We start from the raw sequence: 23,175 nt of genomic DNA on the forward strand, positions 1-23,175 counted from the left end.
GTTGTAAAGATATGATTTTTTTGGTTGTATCTTTGCAATGGAAGGGGCTAAATATTTTTTTTTTAAATGGAAGCACAGAATTCAGAGAACTGATTGCAACTGTTGTTATAGTGGTATATCAATATAAAGATATTCTAGTGCTGTTGTTTTAATTCTCCCCCCTGATGGGAGAAAGAAATAGCTACTGCAGGAATAGGGTCAGGGAACATAGCTGCCATGTGATTTTCCCAGCAGTACAACAGCAATTCAGGCTGTTTTGCAATCTGTCCCAAAACTTTGGAGCAAATCAGGTTTGAGAAAGATTAGGGGAAAGCTGGGAGAAACCTCCAGAGGTGCATGAATGGAGCTTGGGAAGAGCCATCACCTGACCAGTGATGTGGGAATGGGGGGGGAACCTCACCTCAGCAGCACTGGGGCAGGTAATCCATGAGGAAATGTCCATAATCTAAAGGAAAGAGAATCAGGGATATGTTTTATGTGTTTGGAACAGGTGTTTCACAGTGCACAAGGCCTGGAAAGTCATGGGCAGATGATAGCTTCATTTGGGGATGAGCCTTAGCACCAGTTATGGGACAAGAGATTCCCCTCCCTGCTTGGAATGGAGTCTGTGAGCCAGGTATGTCCCCCGGCTAAACAAAGGAAGAGAGCTCTTAAGTTTGAGAAGAGAGTGCTCAGGGGAGCAATCTGGGTGTAATCATTTACATGTGGCATTGGTAGGCAATTCCAAATATTCTTAATTATGTTATTAGGACTCTCAGATTAATCTTTGATTGACAATCTGACCAAATACTGGATGAGGTTCAGCTTCTCTCTGGGACAAATGATGTCCTTAATAGGTGTTGTGAGAAGATTAGGTTTGGTCTTTGTGTGGCTCTTCTACCTGTGTTGTAGTAGTGGGTCAAAACTTGTTCACTGGCTGAAGCAAGGGCAGGAAGAAGAGAAGCTGATTCCCTGTCATGATGAAGAGGGAGGCGGAATATGAATGAACAGGGAGGCTTGTTGGTAACAGCAGAATTATTAAAAAGCGTTAATTCTATAAAACGACTTGAAGTATTTCAGGCAAGAAAATAAGAAAGAAATAATAAGGTGAATTTCTAATGCAGGGATATAGTTACATAACCCTCTTGGTTGACATTGATATCTCAGCCACCCCAGAAACGTTGATTCTGCTCTAGAAATAACTTTCTATCTAGATATGATAAAAAGATGCTGAGAGAGGAGATATGTAAATAGAGGCCGTAAAATAGTGTGACATTCAGTTAGTTGGGCTGAAGATAATTTCTGTTCCCTTTAAAGAAAATGTTAAGTTTATGCTGCAGTATGAGCAAAATCAAGCATCTGGATAGTCTGAAAAGCCGGGGCTGGATCTCTTGCAGTGCAAGGTGCCGACGCATATTTTTTTTAAGAGGCTGTGAACTTAATGTATGATTTTGTGCATAAAACTTTTGCCACTGATTTGTAGGGAGAATACTTAAAGTAGAATTAATAGTAAAGTACTTCCGTACATAACATTAACTTTAGAAAACCTGAGTTGATTTTTTTTATATAAAAACTTAATTTGTTAAACTGATAAGAACAGATAACTTGGTAGAGAATGTTTAGCCTCAAAGCCAAAAGGCCGAGAAGCAAAAACGTATACATTATTGTTGAAATTTGATACAGAGGAAGAAGCTATAAAAGAATGTATGACAAAATGGGCAAAGAATTTTGGGTATAATATACAAATGGCTTAACGGGAAAATATGTGGGTTAAGGGCCTCAAATTTACTTTGTGTTCCACTCTCAAGGAGAATTTTTACAAAAGGCTGTATCAGTGGTATATGTTTCCAGATAAAATTGCAAAAATAGCTAAAGGTGTCTCAAATAGATGTTGGAAATATGAACAACATGAAGGAACATTTTAGCATCTTTGGTGAACTTGCAACAAATTGAAAAAATATGGTTACACTTACATATGTTAATACAGAGAATCTTAAAGGTTAATCTACATCTTAAACTAGAGTTCTATTTGTTGGGAATTATGGACAAAAATTGGAAAAAGAGTATTGTATTTTAATTCTATATATGGTAACAGTGGCACAGCTTTTATATGCTCAAAAATGGAAGTGCAAGGATCTACCTTCATTGGAAGATTGAATGGGAAAGATGATGGACTTAGCTGAGATGCTCAGACTTAAAGACAAAACTCTATATTCATGGCAAATTGGAAACCTTTTATGGACTATCTGCGAGAGACGAAGAAAAATGAATTAATGATTTGAGGTTTTGATTTTTAAGAATAAGGATTTGGGATATTAAGAAGATGAGATACAAAAAAAAGATATTAATTAAACCACAAGCTGATTGATGCTAAAGGAGGGAGTATTGTAAGCAAAAAACTGTAATGGATTAACAATATGCTTATTATGCTTTTAACTGTTTTTTTACTATGTAGATTGATGTAGCCCACTGTTGGCTCTCAGCAGTAAAGATTGAGCAGAATGATACTATGAAGATACAGAGCAAAAAGTAAAAAATCGGTGTCCCTTTCTGTTTAGAGAGTAATCTAGGATGCAGGATTCAATGACAAGACAAACTTGAGAGTCCTCTGTAAATGAGAGAAGATACAATTAGGCAGAGATGGTGGTAGCTGTAGGCAACCCAAATAGTTACTTAAGATGATGGACTTGGAAGAGGCTTTCTGGCTGCTTTAGAATTACATTATTTATTTATTTATTTTATTCGATTTATACCCACAAATGGGCTCAGGGTGGCTAACAACGTTAAAAGATACATTAAAATCACAAAAACATAAAATCAATAATAATAATTTTTTAAAATCATTAAAATAGTTCAGGAGCAGGCTATTTAAACAAAAGCTTTTGGTTCAGTTTGATCAGACAGCTTCTCAGTAAGTTAGACTTATATTTGTGTGCAAGACTTAAATTTGTGTGCAATGTGTATCAATATGCTTTCATTCTGTCAGCTTGGCCACCCTGGGTTTGTGTGTGTGTGTGTGTGTGTGTGTGTGTGTGTGTGTGTGTGTGTGAGAGAGAGAGAGAGAGAGAGAGAGAGAGAGAGAGCACTGAAAAACAAGAGGGGTCGGTTCCAGTAGTACAGAAAAAGTGTTAGTTTCATTAGACTTTCTGGAAAGGGTTCTTCATAATAAGCTTGTAAAGCAATACAGATAATTTCATGTTTAAAAAGAGTAGATATCAGGATATTTTTATCCTTTTTAAAAAATATGATGATTCTTATTTGTAGTAATGTATGCAGGGTCCATCATATACTAAAAAGCTGTTCAGTTCTTATTTTCTTATACCTCATGTGGATAGGTCACCAAAAGCTGAACAATTTTATGCATATTCTTAACTTTATTGTTGGAATTGGTAGCACAATTCTAGATATATAAGAATTATATGTTAGTGCTTTTCTAATATTAATTTAATGCAGGAAATATTGCATTTAAGTTTTTTTCAGCTGAGTAAAGGCCATATTATCCCTGTAACATCTTATTTTTAAGCATGAGAATTCATGGACCTTCTTGATCAGCTGAGCACTGTATACTTTTGTTATCTTTTCTTTAAAATGTTCATTAAGTAAATACACTTAAACTGTTTATTTCAAAGGAATCTAACAGATGAGGCTGCATTATACTGTCATGCCACTGTCTATGGCTCCCCACAGGCACAGAAAAGTATCTTCGAACGCGTGCTGCCTTGGATGTCAAGAGCTGAATCTGGAATCTTGTGTATTCAAAACAGGTGCTCTGCCACTAAACTTCCGCTTTCCCCTGCCATTTCTCCACACCTCTTCATTCTCTATTTCTCCTTAAAGTTTCTTGAATACCTACAATAAAACTATATACCTCAAACTTAGTCAGTATAAGAATACATTATATTCTCATTCTAACACTATCTGTGAAAATTTTTCTCATGATCTGTTTGCTGTTTTTTTGAGATAGTAGACATTTCCTCCAGTCCAAGAGCTAATCTGCCCACTTAGGTTTAAGATATGAGCTACATTGGAACAGAGGAGAAGGAATTGTTTGTTTTTTTCCTACATAAGCAATTTGTATATGCTTAACCCTCCCACTGAAATCAATAGGACCTGATTCTGACTAAATTGCACCATGTAAAAATTAAAAGCAAATAATGTACATTTTATTACATTTTATTAAAAATATATCTGCTCATACGTAGATTCGCAGTCAACGTAACGGCCCCATAGAACTAAACTTTTGGAGATTGTGTTGGTGGAGTACAGTGGCCTGTCTATAGTCATTTATTGTATGGCAAAGCTTTCTTATGTGTAACTTCAGTAATCCAACTTGTATGATAAGTTTTATTGGGGTTTTAGTCATACTGCCATCTTAAGCCACAATTGAACACTAAAGAGACACGGTGTGTATGATGATGATGAACTTGAACATGGGTAGGCAGCTGCGTTACCTGCAGAGTAGAAGGTCACTTAGAGAAGTAAATAAATAAATGTTCATTGCTAACTCTTTACAAACATTACTAACTCTTTTCATTACAAATACAGCTGCCAGATAAGCCATGTAGTACCTGCCATCCTGTTGCTACCTGATTTGGAATACTGACAAATTTATTTATTTATTTATTACATTTGTAGACCGCCCTCCCCCTCAGACGGGCTCAGGGCGGTGTAACAACCAAATGGCTGTTCTGTGTAATTCCATGGCTCGTTGCCTGAAAGATATGAAGGATGTTGATGTGATGCATTTGTTTGTTACATCTTGATTCTAAACCAGCCGGTTTGTAAACAGAATGAAAGAATTTTCGGAACAAAGAATAGTGGCCCTGCAAAAGGCTGCTGCCATGAATTTCTTTCTGTTTATGGGGCAAAGGAACAAAACATAATTTAAGTAATGAATGTTAATAAATAATAGAGATTAGAAAAGTATTTGCTTATCAGATTGTTTTTCTTTTCTTATTCAGAGGAGGGCTTGTATATGTATACAGATCATCCAGATACATCAATAAAAAGAGCCATGCGTTCCTCAGCTTTGAAGCATCACCAGTTCTTTTTGCTACCAGGCAATGCAATCCTGTGACTGGTTGATGTTACCAGAACTGCTTTTTATAATGGGGAAATTAGCTTGCAGTCTGTAACTAAAATTAGCGCGGATCTAACCAATGTTTATGGAGGTCCCGATTCCAGACACTCTAGTGACAAAGAGGCAGACTACAAATAGGTTCAATAAACACGTGTATTTACTAATAGTGTGGCGTAAGTCTGAACTTGCACATACATACAAGAAAGCATACAAGGACTAAGAAATACAGAGTAAGAAATATAGAGACGTTTGCATTAGCAGGTTCCCAACGATGATAGGGGAAATACTCACTTATCCTGAAGCGGAGCAGAGACACAACAGCGGGGTGGTCCAATGCCAGCAATGGATCCACAGACAGACAGCAAGGGGGTCTGGATAGGGATGGCCTGAGCACCATGCGGTCTGAGAGACCAGCTTAAATACCCCAAAACATACCCCGGGGCTGGTGCTGTACTTGGTGGTTCTCACAGATGAAAACAAAGGCTCTAATGGGTTACTGAATGGCTTGGATGGGCCACTTTGGTAATCTGATTGTGATAAGTGACACCTCAGGAAGAGGGGACAAAAGAGGGAGGGGGAAATCCGAGTGGGCTGAATGGATGTTCCAGCGGACAGGGCTTGTCCTGATGTCATCAGCTCTGGAATGCGGAAGTTTCTTTGAGATGCATTCTCTAAGTGCTTGGGATGGTCGGCACTTAGTTCCTTCTCCGGGGCGGCTCCTAAGATATGCAGAGCGGGGTGAGGTACTCTCGCTGCGGACGTGGTGTGCCCGCTTCGCCGAAATGGCTTCTCAAAGCAGTCTTTTGCTCTGGGTCTTCTGGCTGCCTAAGAACATGGTTGCCGGCTGGGCATAGCAGGGCTGGATAGCAGGCTGCCCGGTAGCGAGGGCAAACTCGGGGACCGACCCGCGGGAGGCTCCAGGTGGGAACTGACCAGGGAGCGCCTAGCCAGGCTCGCTGGAGGTTTCCCCGGCGGACGCCCGGCTGCTAGCAGCGGCTTGGGCCCAGACGAGGCAGGCTTCCATGGAGGCAGGGGGAACAGCACGTAAAACACAGTCCAAAGCAGGGAACAGGCACGGTCCGTGGCAGATGGCAATGCAGGCACGGGGCACACTTGTAACAAAGTCCAAACACACACTGGGAGGTCTAGATATAGGTCTAGGCAGGGCTGCCCAGGAAGAGAGTCCTCTGTGCAGTTATCCGGCATGGTGTCAGGAAACTAACACAGTCTATTGCAGCAGCAAGGTAATTAACACGCAGGCAGGAAACTGACACGTGTACCAGAACACACACACGTGCAGGGCAATCTTTGTGTAGCAGTAAAACAGTGATGCAGGAAACTTTAACACAGTCCATGGCAGGCCTTAAAGCGGGAGAGGGGGCCTACTTGGCAACATTGAGCTCGTTATATCTTATTGATGTAAGTGTGATTTAAGCTGTCTGTGCGCAGTGACAGCAGGTTCTTCAGTAGGAAGTGATTTGAACTTTACATCTGGTTGCAATAGTATAGGAATGAAAAGGCTAAAGCACAGTCTCATCTCTATCACTTTTGAGAGGCAAGACCTTGGCATGGTTACTACTGTGATTTTAACACTGCTTGATAACTCCGTATAAGAAACTAGCAGCTTGAGGCAGGGAACGATTTTGAATAGGGAAAAGTGGCCAGAGTGAAAAGGCTTAAGCCGTTTTCCCCTCTGCTGTTCTGTAGCTGAAGTGCTGCCTTCCAAAACTGCTTTTGGTCTTAAATTTTTAAAAAATTTCCTTGCAACTGCATGTTTTATGTAGCTTGGCCCTTAAATTAATGTAAATGTTCAAAAAGAAATTATGTCTGAGTCCTAACATAAGCAAGACACTTCCATGCTGCAACTTAGTTTGGGATCCTTGTTCTTACCAGGGAAACCAGATTAAAAGCACTTAATTAGCTTTGCTGGGACCATTTCTATTTTGTTAAGAGTGCCCATGTCTTGGCATCACAGCATTTTCATTTGTTTATTGCTATAGACGGTCAACATGTGTGTGCGTGGGGGGGAAATAAAATTCTTCTCTTTTGTGTTCATTTCTGTCCTCTTGCTTATATACTGGTATGAAAAAGACATACTTAAATAAAGTGTTCAGATATATTTCATTTCTTTTGCAACTACATATCAGTTTCTTAGATAAATATAACATTTAGTACATAATAAAAAACTATTATGTATTGTGTACAGTGCAGGAGCATTTGCCAGTTCAGCTGAAGACGGTGTTTACTGCAGTGCTCTTCTTAATGTCCAAATACGGTTGGCTATTTGGCCAAAAAAGAGGTAAGGTAGTTTTTTGGGCAATAACTTTTATTAGAACAACAGCAAACCTTTAATCATCAACAGGATTGACACTTCTGCTACATATAAACAAATTATTGTAATTATGAAACAAAATTCACTTTTTAAAGTTGTCACAAAATTACTATAACTGTTAATCTTACCAAATACAGTTTCCATAATTATGAATAATTTTATTGAGCAGTTCTCCTGAGCTTTTGACCTGGACCATTAGTGTCAGCCTCCAGCTTCAAGATTAAAAGAGAAATAAAACACAACCCACCCACCCCAAACACACACACCAGTTTTTAAAAACTTAAGTGGTAGTCTGTCAATTATTCTTGTTTGGGGGTGCTTGCAGTTATAGCAGGTAATCAATAGAGGAATTAAGCTTAGACAGGCTTTTATTTTTGGCTTTTAGTAAGTATTTGGGGTCAGGTTAGGGAAGGAAACTTGTTTTAAGGAAATAAATAGTGTACAGTTATGGGTACTTCTCTTCAACTTCAAAATGTCCATTTTCAGGTTTTTATTTATGCTGCTCCCCTGACCTGGATGGCCAGTGCAAGCTAGATCTTAGGGGCTAAATAGGGTCTGTTCTGATTAGTACTTGGATGGGAGACCACCAAGGAAGTCCAAGGTCAATACACAGAGGCAGACAATGGCAAACTTCTATTTATCTCTTGCCTTGAAAATCCTAAGGAGTTGCCATAAATTGGCTGTAACTTGATGACACTTTACACACACGGTATTCTTGAAGAGCATTTTCAGATAATGCCTAAGGGCCACAATACTATTTGCTTTATATCTTCGCTACTGCAAACATTACTGTGGGTTTGTGAATAACTTGTGAGTAGGGGTGTGCAAGCCAAAAATTTTTGGCTATAGCCGAAAGTAGAAAGCCGAAAGAAGATTCTCTATCGTTAAAGCCGAAAGCCGAAACAAGAATCTCTTTCGGCTTTCGGCTTTCGGGATTCTTTCGGCATTCTTTTGGCATTCTTTCGGCTTTTTTCTATGGGAAAATGCCTCCGTCTTCCAGGACGCCTGGAGGAGGCATTTTCCCACCGAATAAGCCCAAAATTGGTGGGGACCTTCCTCTAACCCTTCTCTAACAACCACCCAAGTTTCAGACAGATTGGACTTTGGGGGGCCATGTTATGGCCCCCCAAAGCAGGTCCCCCCATCCTCCCATAAGAAAGCGAAGGAGCAGCATATTGTTAGCATGCTGCTGCTCATCTTTCTTCATTATTTCCTATGGGGAAAAATGAAGAGGCAGGCTTCCTTTGCCAGGGGTGGCATTTTGCATGCAAAATGCCCCCTTACCCTCAGGGGCCGTTCTCCCACCCCTCCTCCCACCCCCCACCAAGGCTCAGCCTGCTCCCACTTGGGGGGGCCATTTCATGGCCTCCCCAAGTAGGTGCTCTAATCTCTACCACTGACAGCTGGGGGAGGCTTGTGTTGCCAGGGGTGGCATTTTGCATGCAAAATGCCCCCCAACCCTCTGGGGCCCTTCTCCCACCCCTCCTCCCACCCCCCACCAAGGCTCAGCCTGCTCCCACTTGGGGGGGCATTTCATGGCCTCCCCAAGTAGGTGCTCTGCTCTCATCTCTACCACTGACAGCTGGGGGAGGCTTGTCTTGCCAGGGGTGGCATTTTGCATGCAAAATGCCCCCCAGCCCTCTGGGGCCCTTCTCCCACCCTTCCTCCCACCCCCCACCAAGGCTCAGACTGCTCCCACTTGGGGGGGCCATTTCATGGCCTCCCCAAGTAGGTGCTCTCAGCCCCTAAAGTCCACCCCTTACAGCCCCACACAAACCCAATTCCCCCCCAGCTGCCACACACAGACCCAAATCCCCACATTAGCCCCTCACAGACCCAAATCCACCCCCACCTGCCCCACACCCATAACCCCAGGAACAGGCTGGCAAAGGCCAGCCCTCTCCCTTTGTTCCCTATGCTGGGAACTTCTAAACTCTCTTTCCCTGGGCAATTCTGCACAGCCCAGGGGTGCCACAATGGTGGGCACACTTCTGAGTGCCAGCTGGTCCCTGTGAAAGAGCACCTGAACCACAGACACCCTCCCTCAAATTCCCCCACCACCTACAGAGATGGCTGGCCAGCCAGCCCCATTGTTCCCTATGATGGGAACCAACTGCACAACAAAGAATAAAACAAGAACAACACAAAATAAAGTTTTTAAAAAATTATTTTCTCCCTTCCAAAGTACAAGTAGGCAAAGCATTATGACACATTACACCAGCAGTCCCCCACACAGAAAAATTAAAACAAAACTCACTTAACATCAGAGAATCACAAAACACGATTCCTGTCAAAAACACTTTATTTCTTGAACAGCTTTAGGTTACACAGCAGGGGGGAACACCAAAGGGCATGGCAGCACTATCTTACACAAAAATAACACAACTCACTTAACATCAGAGAATCACAAAAACACAATTCCTGGCAAAAACACTTTATTTCTTGAACAGCTTTAGGCTACACAGCAGGGGGGGAACACCAAAGGGCATGGAAGCAGTATCTTACACAAAAATAACACAACTCACTTCACATTAAAGAATCACCCCAAAAATTGCTGTCAAAAGCACTTTATTTCTGTAACTGCTTTAGGTTACACAGTAGGAAGGCACCACAGAGCAGGAAAGCAGTGTACTACACAAAAATAACACAACTCACTTCAGATCAGAGAATCACACAAACACAATTGCTGTCAAAAACGGTGAAGTGGGTTGTATTATTTTTTGTAGTACATTGCTATCATGCCCTGTTGTGCCCTCCTACTGTGTAACCTAAAGCTGTTCAAGAAATAAAGTGTTTTTGCCAGGAATTGTGTTTTTGTGATTCTCTGATGTTAAGTGAGTTGTGTTATTTTTGTGTAAGATAGTGCTGCCATGCCCTTTGGTGTTCCCCCCTGCTGTGTAACCTAAAGCTGTTCAAGAAATAAAGTGTTTTTGACAGGAATCGTGTTTTGTGATTCTCTGATGTTAAGTGAGTTTTGTTTTAATTTTTCTGTGTGGGGGACTGCTGGTGTAATGTGTCATAATGCTTTGCCTACTTGTACTTTGGAAGGGAGAAAATAATTTTTTAAAAACTTTATTTTGTGTTGTTCTTGTTTTATTCTTTGTTGTGCAGTTGGTTCCCATCATAGGGAACAATGGGGCTGGCTGGCCAGCCATCTCTGTAGGTGGTGGGGGAATTTGAGGGAGGGTGTCTGTGGTTCAGGTGCTCTTTCACAGGGACCAGCTGGCACTCAGAAGTGTGCCCACCATTGTGGCACCCCTGGGCTGTGCAGAATTGCCCAGGGAAAGAGAGTTTAGAAGTTCCCAGCATAGGGAACAAAGGGAGAGGGCTGGCCTTTGCCAGCCTGTTCCTGGGGTTATGGGTGTGGGGCAGGTGGGGGTGGATTTGGGTCTGTGAGGGGCTAATGTGGGGATTTGGGTCTGTGTGTGGCAGCTGGGGGGGGAATTGGGTTTGTGTGGGGCTGTAAGGGGTGGACTTTAGGGGCTGAGAGCACCTACTTGGGGAGGCCATGAAATGGCCCCCCCAAGTGGGAGCAGTCTGAGCCTTGGTGGGGGGTGGGAGGAAGGGTGGGAGAAGGGCCCCAGAGGGCTGGGGGGCATTTTGCATGCAAAATGCCACCCCTGGCAAGACAAGCCTCCCCCAGCTGTCAGTGGTAGAGATGAGAGCAGAGCACCTACTTGGGGAGGCCATGAAATGCCCCCCCAAGTGGGAGCAGGCTGAGCCTTGGTGGGGGGTGGGAGGAGGGGTGGGAGAAGGGCCCCAGAGGGTTGGGGGGCATTTTGCATGCAAAATGCCACCCCTGGCAACACAAGCCTCCCCCAGCTGTCAGTGGTAGAGATTAGAGCACCTACTTGGGGAGGCCATGAAATGGCCCCCCCAAGTGGGAGCAGGCTGAGCCTTGGTGGGGGGTGGGAGGAGGGGTGGGAGAACGGCCCCTGAGGGTAAGTGGGCATTTTGCATGCAAAATGCCACCCCTGGCAAAGGAAGCCTGCCTCTTCATTTTTTCCCCATAGGAAATAATGAAGAAAGATGAGCAGCAGCATGCTAACAATATGCTGCTCCTTCGCTTTCTTATGGGAGGATGGGGGGACCTGCTTTGGGGGGCCATAACATGGCCCCCCAAAGTCCAATCTGTCTGAAACTTGGGTGGTTGTTAGAGAAGGGTTAGAGGAAGGTCCCCACCAATTTTGGGCTTATTCGGTGGGAAAATGCCTCCCCCAGACGTCCGGGAAGACGGAGGCATTTTCCCATTGAAAAGCCGAAAGAAAGCCGAAAGAATCCCGAAACGTTTCGGCTTTTTTCTTTCGGCTACCCGAAACGTTTCGGCATTCCCCGAAACGTTTCGGCATTCCCCGAAAGAAGCCGAAACACTTTTGTTTCGGCATTCTTTTGGCATTCTGAATGCCGAAACGCACATCCCTACTTGTGAGCTGCATATGACTCAAGTTGTCTTCAGTGTGTTTGTAAACACAAGAGAAAGTAAAACCATTAGTTAGCTGTACATTTGCCTTTTGATAACATTAGGCTTTGAAGTATAGTAAACAACATAGTAGTGCAGTTCTCAAAACTGGATGCTAGATCAATGTTGCAAGGACATTACTATTGATGTGTGTATATAAAGTGTTGTCATGTTGCAGCTAACTTACAGTGACCCAATAGGGTTTTCAAGGCAAGAGCTATTCAGAGGTGGTTTGCCTGTCTCAGTTTAGCAACTCTGAACTTCCTTGGTGGTCTTCCATCTGAGTACTACCCAGGGCTCACTCTCCATATAGTGCATATATATGCACTATATGGAGAAGCCTTTGTGCAACTGTTATGTACCACCTAAAATATGGTTTCCCTTCCATAAGAGAGCATTTGGTGTAGTGGTTAAGAGCGCGGGACTCTAATCTGGAGAGCCAGGTTTGATTCCCCACTCCTCCACTTGAAGCCAGCTGGGTGACCTTGGGCTAGTCGCAGTTCTCTGGAGCTCTCTCAGCCCCTCCCATCTCACAGGGTGTTTTGTTGTGGGGATAATAATGACATACTTTGTAAACTGCTCTGAGTGGGCATTAAGTTGTCCTGAAGGGTGGTATATAAATCGAATGTTGTTGTTATTGTTATGCTCTTGTTACTGACGAGACGGGAAATATTCAGCAAGCATATACAGTTCTAGGGATGCCAGGTCCCCTTACTCTTCCAGCGGGAGAGGGGGACCTGGCACTTACCTCTACAATGTCCTCACACATGTGCAAAGCATGCACATGTGCTCCTGGAGCAGTGCAATAACATCACTTCCAGGAGTGTCATCACCGTGCAGGCCCTGGGAGTGCTCCTGGATTTTGTATGGGAATGATATGGGCCCCAAACGGGCCAATTCTTTAACAATTCTTTAAGAATTGGCTGGTGTAAAGCCTGGGAGCACTCCTGAGCCTGCACGATGATGTCATAATAACTGGGAGTGACATTGTTGGGCCACTCCCAACAATGGGCCACTTGTGACATGTTTTAAGATCTCATTTTTGCACTTGGCTTCCAAAATAAAAACAAGCATATGATGTACTCCATTGATCTGTGAGAAGGGGTTTAGTTCCATTTGGATAGGGGGAGAGCACTGAAGTGTTAATGGTACTTTTTACAAATGGGAACCAGTTTGTTGTAGTGGTTAAGAGTGGTAGGACTCTAATCTGGAGAGCTGGGTTTGATTCCCCACTCCTCCACTTGAAGCTAGCTGGGTGACCTTGGGTCAGTCACAACTCTTTCAGAGCTCTCTCATCCTCACCTACCTTACAGGGTGATTATTGTGGGGTTAATAATAACACACTTTGTAAACCGCTTTGAGTGTGGCATTGGCCTGAAGAGCAGTATATAAATCGAATGTTGTTATTATTATTACCATCATTATTATTACTACTTTGGGATCAAACAGACTCCTAAGGATATGCAAATGTTGATCCTGTACCAGGCTGCCAAAGGGAGCAACCTGCATCCTAAAATGCTTCACCTCCAGCTAAATCACAGATTTTTTTGAGTCCAAATTCAAACCTCCTGGTAATTGTCTTTTGTTGTTCCCCTGGCCACTAGGGGTATTAAGACTTCCCTTCTTGTGATTTTCCAATGGCTGTTCTTAAACCAAGATCTCCATAATGTATGACATATGAGGGATACCCTGCTGCTGTCTTCAGGTCATTTACTTCAGGAATGTGAGCCTTCATTTCTTGATGGGCTTACTTTGTTATCTTTAGCTAGTGCCCTTCTTGAACACTTTGACGCAGCCCTCTACATCTCTTGTGGGGCTGGATGGAGAGATATAGAAGTCCTTGCTCGATGTGGAGACTCCATTTAGTAATCTGAGAAAAAAGTGATAACTAATGTGAGGGAAGTGGTCACATGCTCATGTTATTATGTTGTCTTTGCTATTTATTATTAACTGTTTTCAGCAAATTACTGTATTATTGCTTTTAATGGATTTTATTGCTGATTGGTTGTTGTGGGTTTTCCGGGCTGTATTGCCGTGGTCTTGGCATTGTAGTTCCTGACGTTTCACCAGCAGCTGTGGCTGGCATCTTCAGGGGTGTAGCACCAAAAGACAAAGATCTCTCTGTGTCAATTATTGCTGATTGTTTCATTTTCATGCTTGCTTGTTCTTTCTCACTTCTTGTTGTATCTATTTTTTCATTTCCTCTGTATAGATTTTATATTTACTATTTAAGGGCCTATGTTCTGTTGGCCTTGATTACTACTCTCTTCTACAACTTTCATTTTTCCAAGGAATCATGTTGTACTGTTTGACAAAAACTTGCACATTAATGTGCTTTGCTTCCTCGTTTATAATAAGAACTGCTAGTAACCCAGAATGTTACCTTGTGAAGTTAATAGTTTTCCATTTTTATCCTCCAGACTAAATAGGAGTGCTATATCCCCAGTCTAGTCCATTTCTTCTAAATGATCTTTGCTTTCCTCTTTTTGTTCCCTGAATTGCTTCTAGAAGAACAGTGTTCCAACTGCTGTTCTTGTATTTAAGGCAGTGGTAACTATCGGTGGCTGCAGAGTTTTTCTGCTGCTTCTAGGAAATGAGTTCAGTGGGCCACAGCCATTCTCAGAACTGAGGGCTTCTCTGCATCTGATGTTCACATTCATTTCCACCTCTAATTGCACTCTGAATTCTGATGAGGGAGCCTGAACACCGGATTGCAGCTGGTCATATTTCTGCTGATATCTTGGCCAAGGGTTTAAAAAAAAGTCCTAAGATTACTTTTAAAATGTAGTCTAGGATCTAAACTGATTGGATACATGATGGGATCTTCCAGTGCCTTTTACAGCTTAATTTTTGCAAAATAAGACCCCGTTTGGATTAAGACCATATGGGGATGTTTGCTTCTTCTTCTCCATATAGTTTTGCCTATCAAAGTTGTAACTACTGAACAAGTGTTTATATAAGGCTTCGATATAAGAACATAAGAGAGTAAGATATAATTGCTAGAGTGTTGGACTAGCATCAGAAATGCACAGATTGAGACATTATCATCCAGAAGAAAGGGACTATACCTGTTTTTTATCCTGTCACAAGGTATGCACCAGGATAGACTATATTCTGGTGTCACCGAATATAGCTAATCAAATCTCCTCTACTAAGATAGGCTTAAAGATGTGGATTGATCACTCATGGGTAGAATGTTGTTTGCAACTGAAAGATCAGGGGGAAAGGCAACGAAACTAGGTACAGGATATGTGGTACCTAAAACAGCAGAGGTTATATTGTTGAGTCTTTGATCAGATCCTTCCATACCAAGAACTAGAATCGATCTTATCTCAACCCTACTATCAATAGCCAAATCAGTTATTGCTTCCAAATGGAAACAAAAAAGCCTAAATGGAACAACAAAAACGTAACTCCCATTTCTTGGAGCAATGGCTTCCAGTTTTGGAATATCTAACTAATAATGAATCCACAAACCAAACATCGCCAAGAATGGAATACTATCAAAGGCTGGCGTATCTTTAATTTTTTTCTTAGAATACTGTATAGTTGTACATCTGTAAATAGTTTGTAAGTATTGTATACTACTTCGTCAACATTGCTATATTAATATTAAGGAAACAAGAATTACATATTCAAACATTTTAAATCTGTTTAATGTTTGTTTATTTGTTTATTAATTGTTAGGACTGTAACATTAAAAAAATTATTGAATAAAATATAAATTAAAAAAAGAAATGTACAGATTCAAATCCACACTTATCAACTTCAGTGGATCATGAAAACCAGTGTGGTATAGTGGTTAGAGTATCAGACAAGGGTCTGGGAGATCCTAATTCAAATCCCCACTCTACCATGAAATTAGGATTGCCAGCCTTCAGGTGGTGGCTGGAGACTTCCTGGAATTATAACTGATCTCCAGGTCATAGAAATCAGTTCGCCTGGAGGAAATGGCTGCTCTGGAAGGTGGTCCCTCTCTTCCCCAAACCATGCCCTCCCCAGACTCCACCTCCCAAATCTCAGGAATTGCCCAACCTGGAGCTGGCAACCCACATGAAATTGTGCTGGGTGACCTTGGGCTAGTTACATGCTGTCATCCTAACCTAAAACACAAGGTTATTGTGTAGATAAAATGGAGAGAAGTGTGGAAGCTGCTTTGGATCTTCATTGGAGAGAAAGGCAAATAAATAAAGCAAATAAATAGATCTTAGGCCAGTCACCATCTCTAAGCCTAAAGGTGGTTGTGGATAAAATGGAGGAGGGGAGAAAATGCTTCCCTGTGGTCCTAAGAGGAAGGGCCAGCAGCTATAAATGTGATAGGAGGACTCATGCTGGATGATAACAACAGTTCACTTAGTCCAAGATGCTCCAAGGAAGCCCATAAAAGGCCTGTATTAGCAACACAACAAAGGCTCTCCTGAAAAATGCAAGCAGATCCCCAAAAAACAAGATCAGGAGTACACAATGAATCAACCTCTAAGTATACAATTGTTACATTTACTCTTAAAGTGACTAGGTGCTTATACAAAGTGCTATATATTTTGAAACCAGAATAAATATATAATTTCATCAAAATTACATAGAAAAACAGACATGTAGATATACAAATAAATAGCATCCATTCATAAATACAAACAGCTGATAACTCACATAACTTACAAGAATACAATCTATACAACCGACTGCAAATTTATATCTTCAGAGAAACTGTCTTTAAAATCGAGATTTTACAAGCTCTTGAGGCAGACCAAAAACTTAGAGTGGGAAGGAATTACAATATGAGCTGTTAAAGTGACTATGATGGCACTAGTGAACATCCGTCGTGTGAACCTATGTGTGCACTGCTAGCTACAAAAGATGAGACTTCACTCCCTGAAAGTCAGTGGGTAAAATCCCATTTATTTAAGTGGGGTGATTTTTAGCCAGTGCAAAACTGGCTAAAACAGTTGTGCAAAACTGAATTAGATGTTGGTATATATATGATTAAAATGTTCCTGATGTTGACAACACTATCTAAAAGAGCAGGTCTCTTGGTGCAGTTGGCCTCATTATGAGGATGGGGTGAAATCAGACCTTAAGTGCTCTCTGCGATATTGGGGTTAGCAGCCAAGCTGTGGTGATAGGAGCTTGATAGATTTGTAGCTGTTCCATATACAATTTTCTTAACTGAGAAACAAGCCAATTGATGGAATGCTGTTTTGAAGTACATCATTGTAATAAAAGAAAAGTGTGTGTGGCACTACGTAATGCTATATGTGAAAGATTGATGTCAGGCTGTTTTAGTTTTAGAAGAGACAACACTCAAATATTCTCAATGATGCAATGAGTTTTATTATAAATCTAGCATAAATGATAAAAGTCTCCTTATGTGCTTTAGGTCTTATATTAATATGCTTTGCTTCAGTTGACAGTTTTTTTCTGCTTAAAGCTTTGTTTATACACCTGTTCGACTTTTGGGGTCTGCAAAAATTGTCAAAAGTAGACAATTGTTCCAAAGTTTAATTTTCACATTAGAATGATCAATTTATTTTAAAAGTACATTTCAACTATTTTTTGCTTAAGTTGCATACATCGATCCAGGAATTGTGACTACCCTGTTGACAAGTTGGTAAAATGTGGTTTGGATCCTATCACTGTTAGGTGGATCTGTAACTGGTTGACAGATCTCACCCAAAGAGTTCTTGTTAATGGTTCCTCATCCTCTTGGAGAAGAGTGACAAGTGGAGTGCCTCAGGGATCGCACCTGTGACCTGTTCTGTTCAAAATTTTTATAAATGATTTGAATGAAGGAATAGAGGGAATGGTTATTAAATTTGCAGATGATACTAAATTGGGAGGGGTAGTAAATATGGTAGATGACGATACAGGATGATCTTGACAGGCTGGAAAACTGGGCTAAAACAAATAAAATGAGCTTCAACAATGACAAATGTAAAGTTCTGCATTTAGGTCGAAAAAATCAAATGCATACATATAGGATGGGGGAGACTTGTCTTGTCAGTAGCATGTGCAAAAAGGATCTAGGGATCAGTAGACCATACAACTGAACATGTGTCAACAGTGTGATGTGATAGCTAAAAAGACAAATGCAATTTTGAGCTGTATCAAAAGAAGTATAGTGTCCAGATCATGTGACGTGATGGTATCACTCTACTCTGCTCCAGTTAGACCTTACCTAGAGTATTGTGTTAAGTTTTGGGCACCACAATTTCAGAAGGATATAGACAAGCTGAAATGTGTCCAGAGGAGGGCAATGAAGATGGTGAGGGGTCTGGAGACCAAGTCCTGAGAGGAAAGGTTGAAGGAGCTGGAGAGGAGACAGCTGAGAGGTGATATGATAACCATCTTCAAGTACTTGAAGGGCTGTCATATAGACGATGGCACAGAGTTGTTTTCTGTTGCCCCAGAAGGTCAGACCAGAATCAATGAGTTGAAATTAAATCAAAAGAGTTTTTGGCTAAACATTAGGAAGTACTTTCTGACAGAGCAATCCCTCAGTGGAACAGGCTTCCTTGGGAGGTGGTGGGCTCTCATTCTTTGGAGGTTTTTAAGCAGAGGCTAGATGGCCATCTGACAGCGATGCTGATTCTGTGAACCTGGGCCAATCATGTGATTGTGCCGTCAATATTTCGCTTTTAAGAAACTCCAACCTCTCTTGAACTTTGTTAAAATTTTGAAAAGATTTTGAAAATCTTTCAGAAGTACTATGTCACATGTATTGTCGAAGGCTTTCACGGCCGGAGAACGATGGTTGTTGTGGGTTTTCCGGGCTGTATTGCCGTGGTCTTGGCGAAACGTCAGGAACTACAATGCCAAGACCACGGTAATACAGCCTGGAAAACCCACAACAACCATCATACTATGTCACATGTTTACATATTGAAGACTGCTTCATGCTCTACTCATCTTCCTTATTAGATGCAAGTATGAAGTGGAATTTAAAAAAGTCAATGCAACATGTACATCTTAATCTCTCTAGGATCTGTGTGGGCCTAGACCCACTGAAAGTACATTTCTAATGGTAAGGATGTTCTTCTTACTTACATGCTCCTCACTTCTTTGAGGAGCAAGAAGTTCCAGGGATAGTGCTACTAGGTTTAGTGTCATGTGAGTAAAACAACAGTGGATAATTATAATCAATAGTATTTTATTTTCTTGCAAATGTGTATGAAAGACAAAAACATGCTAGCAAAATTTCCCTAGAGGCCCAACATGTGCAGGCCCTGCTGCAGTTCCTCTCCCAGTTCTAGCTAACTTCCAGTAGGTATTCTCATCTCTGTCTCGGTCAATTCCAGCTAGAAATGACTTTTTTTCACAAACACACTCCATTTAAAAGGATGTACTCCTTTCCCCACAACCTCTGATGAGTATCTCTCCAACTACTTAAAGATTCTTGAAAGATGCTACTGGGAAACAATCTCGTATTATTGATGAAGCGTCAACCACTATCCAGCCATGAGCAATCCACTTTCTAAAAACTGGTTGGACAGCAGCCATCAGCCTATCTTCATCGCATAATGAAGATGTGTGTGTTGCATGTTGTGTTTGTGTCTTCCCCCAGTCTCTACTTCTATGCATAAAATGCAAGAATAATATTATTAAAAGCTGTTCTTTTGGTTGAGAAACTGACTCTGGAAAGCAGCATCTTTGAGTGACCCCATTTACTATTGCTGAAATGTCTAGCCTTTTGACTAGCTGATGCTAAAAAATCTTTTGCCAGTGATTTTCATGAGCCTTGAACATTAGAGTAGAGATGGGGTGCTGTTTGGGAATGGAATAAAGTGGAAGGGAAGAAACGGAGGGTTGAAATCTCTTTGCTAGGCCTGTAATAACTAAGCCTCTCTACACTGTTCTGCCAGCATGTGAAAAACAAAGGGATCTGATGAGTCACTGAGCTCTGTAACCCCCATATTACCTGAGCAAAGCCGGGAACAGTACTTCAGCAACTGCTGATTCCCCCCCCCCTATTATTGGAAGACTTGAGTCATTCTAATGATATTACTTCAAGTATTTGTGCCATCTCATACTGCCTCCCAGTGAAAATGGAATAAGTGTGAGATTTGTTCTTGTTTGATTTGTTTCCTCCTTCTGTTCCTTTAAGAAGGGAGTACAAGAAAAAAGTTAAATACAAGCAAGCAAGGAGTATGAGAACATATTACAATAGGTTTCATATAACACTGTAATGCTTGAACATGAAACTGATAGGCACATCAAACACACCATGACTAGAGACAGAAATGTGGGAAACTCATAGACTAAAACAGATATTCTCCACACTTATTTTGTGGCATTCTTCCCACTTCCAAAAATGAATAAGTTGCAGGCAACACAGTACACAGACCATCTTTAGTGAGCAACTCTAAATACCTAGAGCAGTAGTGATGGATTATATCTCACCACAACAGCAGTTTGTGATGCATATTTAAAACCCCAGTTATACATGGTTGCAAATGCTGTTGTTGGCTGCTACAGTTCAGTTGTTTGGGAATGTAAAAGGAGTGTAAAGGACTCCTCAGAACTTAGAATAAATTAATCCTTTCTCTCTGATTTTTCTTCTATGATAGTTATTGATTACCTTGACTATATCTTACCTCATGTGTAGTTCTGTTCAGGGGTAATCATGGCTATTGTTGACCCATTTTTGCAGGAACAATAGCATTGACTTATACACTCTTATACTGCATAGTCTTTGCCCAGATGGGCCCACACTTTTCACTTGGAGAGTTCTGGGTACGCCAGAGGGTTGCCTTTACTAAGATCACATCTCAGCATTCCTTTGGCTCCTTCAAAGCCCCCCATCAAGCTTGCAGTCCCTCCTATTTTTCTTTGTGTATTTATGCATTAACTAGTAACAAAGCCTGTTGTGGAGAAAAAATACAATGGGCTCTAGAAAGGGCAGGCCAGGTGGGCCAGGCATTGCCGGCTCCACCATGACCTGATCCCTTTGATGGGAAGGTAGGGTGCCTGGGCATGACATTGTTACCTCCCCTGCGCCCCAGTCTGGGCAGGGGGAGGGCAGGGCTGGCCGGACCTGGCATTGCCCCCTCCCCAGTGCCCCAATCAGGGCAGGAGGAGGGCAGGGTGGCTGGGTCTGGCATTGCCATTGCTGGGGGGGGGGGGGAAGGTCCCTGGAGCACTCCTATGCTCTGCAGTGGGTCAAATTGGGGCTGCTTTGGACCAAAATCATCCTCCTGTGGTGCACAGGCATGTACTGCACCATCAAGGAGGTGCTTTCCCCCACCTCCCCCCCAGCCCACCCCATCAGCCTTGGCTCTGAAAGGATGGAGGCCAGGTCTACCTGCCCTGCAAGTCTATGGCAGGTAGATCTGGGCTCCAGGGGTCCAGAGGCCAAGTCTTCTCTGGTGGTCCTGGAGTGGGACGGGCAGTAACTTTTGGGAAGTAGCTCCTCCTCTTGCACGGGGTCAGTTGATCTAACGATCCCATGTAGGAGGGGCTCTTCCCTGGTGCGCCAGTTTTTTTCCGGCCCTGCTCAAGCACGGTCGTGTTGGTTTGCTCTGGCAAACTTCGATCCTCTGAAGAAAGAAGACATCTCCAATTTTGTTTTTGTTCTCACTGAGGGGAAAAGGAAGGGCTAGTCTCCCCCACCCCGCTTAAAAGCGAGACTTTGTGCCGCGAAGCAGAGGTGTCCCTCGCCGACGCTTCTGCAAAACGCAACTGCAGAAGAGGCAGAAGCGCGGGAAGCAGGCAAAAGCACGGGAAGCAAGGAGCAAGCGAGAGCAGAGGGCGAGCAAGATCACGCTGGCCCCAAGCACCAGACAGATGAGCTGAGGTGGCATCCACAGCAAAGAAGCACTCAGAACCGCAGTAAGCTGCCCGGTTTGGGGGCTGAGTTTGTGAAAACTAAGGGGGAGAAAAAGGCCAGAACCGGGGTGGCTATTCACCTCAGAAGCCTCAGGGAGTTTTGGGCCAATCCTGAGATCAACATAACTAATTGGCTTCTCCTTCCCCCCTCTCTCCCCCCCTTTTTCTCATTTTTCTCGTTCATAACCTCCCCCTCCCACTACCCACCTTTTCAGGCGGGAAGGATCTAACAGGGAGGAAATGGCGAGCAATGCAAGCCTCACTGAGAACAACCCGACAGAGGGCACCCTAAGCAGCCTTGAATTATCAAATTCTTCTGCTTCAACTCAGTCTTTACCAGGCCCCAGTACAAGGATCCAAGATAATGAGCTGGACTTATCTGGTCATAATGCCAAGGCTAATATCCTGGCTTGGCTGAGGGAAGAGATGAGGAAAGAACTAAGGGAGGCAGTGAGAGAAGTCAAGGGGCAAGAAGCAACCCCAAAGAAGGACAGCCACAAACATGGCTCTAGTAAAGGTAAATGGCCATCTAAGGCCTCAGCACCCACCATGGCTAAGAAACGGAGGAAGGCAGAAAGCTGGGGGGACGAGGAGTCCAGCCTCTCAGAAAGTCATCAGTCTAACTCAGATCTATCTGAAGCTCCTTTAGACAGTGAAGAAGGGGAACTGTCAGAGGAGGAGGCGGCGGATCTGGGTCCCATACAAACCAGGCTTTCCCCCCAGGAAATTATTCACGGCTTCTTCCTAAGGTGCTAAGGGCTCTTGAATTAGCCCAGGTGCCTCCAGGCTCAGAGGTTCCAGAGCAAAAATATCAGCAGGGACTGGAGAAGGCACTCCCCAAACTGGCACCCACACAAAAAGGGGTGCCTCTCCCTGCGATTTTCCATAGCATCCTAAAGGTGGAATGGGATAATCCTGCTAAGCCCAAGTTGTGCCAACAGGTGTTCCATAAATTACACTCTTTGGTACCTGATGATGCAAAGAAGATTAAACTCACAACGGTTGATGATCCAATTACAAGCTTGGCTACTACCTCTATCCTACCAATGGATGCAGAGGGTGTGCCGAAGGATCCATCTGATAAAAAGATTGAACAGGCTTTACGTAGGAATTTTAAGACCTCAGCAGCTTCCATGTGGGCCTCGGCGATGGGCTCTCTATTCACTAGTGCTGCATTTACGTGGGCATCAAACCTGGCAGCAGCAGGTAGTGAGGTTCCAGAGAAATTAAGAATGAGGTCAAGAAAATTGCCCTGGCCGCAGCCTTTGTGGCCGATGCTACACTGGATGCTTTTCAAATGTCTGCCAGAGCCACGGGGTTTAACGTTACCACCAGATGCAACACGTGGCTAAGGAATTGGGATGCAGACCCACCGGCAAGGAACAAAGTAGCAGCAATTCCTTTCATGGGCACTAATCTCTTTGGAGAAGCACTGGAAAAGTATTTAGTGGAGGACTCCGAGAAGAAAAAAGTCCTGCCATCAAAGAGGAAGGACGTTAGGAA

Source organism: Eublepharis macularius, chromosome 1, assembly GCF_028583425.1.
Source record: "Eublepharis macularius isolate TG4126 chromosome 1, MPM_Emac_v1.0, whole genome shotgun sequence".
Taxonomy (NCBI): domain Eukaryota; kingdom Metazoa; phylum Chordata; class Lepidosauria; order Squamata; family Eublepharidae; genus Eublepharis; species Eublepharis macularius.